Below are 2,299 nucleotides of genomic sequence, written 5' to 3'. Positions count from 1 at the left end.
AGCACGGTTCGAGGTCTCAGGACGCCCGCACAAGGCCAGACTCCGCCACTACGAACCCGAAATGCTGGAGGAGTTGAAGAAGCAGGTCGCGAAGCAACTGGAGCTGGGAGTCATCCGACCCTCCAAGAGCGAGAGGGCTGCCGCTCCTCGCTTTGCAAAGAAGAAGACCTGAGAATGGAGATGCGTCATCGACTACTGCAGGCTCAACGCTCAACGATGCGTCGGCGGGTAGTTCAAGCGAGCGAATGGTTCAAGGATGAAGTGAAGTACCTCGGGCGCGTCGTCGGCCGGACGGGCATAAAGGTCCAGGAGAAGAAGTCTCGAGCAATCGTCAACGCACCGGCCCCCACCAGCAAGGAGCTACAAAGCTTCTTGGGGATGTGCGGCTATATGAGGCCCTTCATCCCTCAAGTTCTCACACATCACGGCGCCGCTGTTCGACCTGCAAAAGAAGGACAGGACTTAAGAGTGGCGGGGCGTGCACGAGAACGCCTACCATCGGCTCCAACACGCCGTCCGGAACAACGTCACGCTGCATGCCCGTGCTGAAGATGGCGAATACATCATGGAGACCTACCTGTTAAGTTCGCTCGCAAGAAGTCCAACCCCACGGAGTCGCGTTGGGACACGAGAGAACGAGAATTGTTCGTGGTGAAGTGGGCCATAGAGAAGTGGCGAGACTACGTCGTAAGGATTGTCCGTACAGGGGCGTATACTGTAGAAGTGAAAGGTCATCTAGCGGCTGTGTGCTGGGCAACACCGATTGAGGATGGGTGTGGCGCGGACTACTTTGGACCGAATCCAGAAGGCTGAGGCGAAGAGAACAGCGAGAGGTTTTCGTACGAGGTACGATGCACCTGAGTGAAGAGGATCGCGAGTTATTGTGGGGGCTGGTATCGAAGTACGAGTAGGCATGGCCACGGGTTGGCCACCTTGGTTACAAGGTGAAGTTGGAGGTCACGGGCAAACCGTTCAAAGCGAGACCTCGACATTACGAACCGAGCCGGAGGGAAGAGTTTGCCGACAGATCGAGGCACAGCTGGCGCTGGGTGTCATACGTCCTAGCAAGAGTAAGTGGGCTGTGGTCGACTATCGGGTCATCGGGTAGGTGGAGACGGGATCAAGGTATGTCCGTAAAGAGTGTACTGCGCCGCCGACGAATAAGGCTGAACTCCAGAGCTTTCTCGGTTTGGTGGGCTGCTTGCGTGGTTTCATACCGAGGTGTGCGGAACATACGGCGAGGATGTGTGAGCTCCTGAAGAAGAACGTCGAGTACGAATGAACAGATCGACTGCAGCTAGACTTCGACGCCGAACACCATAACCTTACATGCGCCACGGCCAGGAAATCCGTACGGCCAGGAAATCCGTGCGTAGTATACATGGCCGCTGCGGCGTGGGTATTGCTCATGCAGGAGCAAGACGGCCAAGAAGTATGCCTGAAGTATGCGAGGCGCAAGCTGTCAGAAATGGAACGAAGATGGGACACCCGCAGGAGGGAGCTTTAAGCACGCGCTAGAGAAATGGCGAGTCTTGCTTGATATGCGAGCGACTGAACCAACCGCGTTCCCCCACGGATAGACAGGGCACTTGGACGCTGCGGCGGCCCTGACATTCGTGAGTCTCGATCACATAGGTCCGATAACGTACGAGAGTGTTCGCTAGATTATACTCATTATCATCGTGGCAAGCTCAGCTGTTGTGTCGGCAACTACCAGCTGAGCCTACTTACAAGGTGTTCAAAGCGTGCTGGCTGGACTACTTCGGAGTGTCAAAAGCGACAGTTACGGATAACGGAGGCGCGTTCCGCAGCTTCCTCGAGTAGGCGTGCTGGGTGTGAGTCACCTGTACTTTAGCGCCTACGGACCACAGGGCAACGGAGTCAACGAAGCGTCGCGTCCGTTCCCTAAGCAGGGCACTGCGGCAAGAAGGCAACGGCGATTTCCCGACGATCCTAGCGGAAGTGGTGAATGCACAATATGGCATCTGACGACATGGCATCTGACGACATGCCACTGATCTACGGTTAGTTGAAGTCGGCAAGTGTGTGCAAGTGTGTGCAAGTCCACCGTCGATGAGAGGTTGTGTTGTCTGTTCAGTTCATCACTCGCGGATCAGGTAGTTCCTTTGTGTCGCTTATTGACCAGGCCATGCTGTTAGGTCCCAGTGCCAGTCTGTCGGGTGTAATAAGAGTCTGTCGGGTGTAATAAGGTGAGATAGTTGTGGCACCCAATTTGTACATAAGAGCAGTACTTTTTCGTACTTTTTTTCCGTCTCTTCCAGGTCCGAGCTGAAACAGA

Source organism: Gregarina niphandrodes (genome assembly GCF_000223845.1).
Source record: "Gregarina niphandrodes unplaced genomic scaffold scaffold00071, whole genome shotgun sequence".
NCBI classification, from domain to species: Eukaryota; Apicomplexa; class Conoidasida; order Eugregarinorida; family Gregarinidae; genus Gregarina; species Gregarina niphandrodes.
This window is presented reverse-complemented; position numbering follows the sequence as displayed.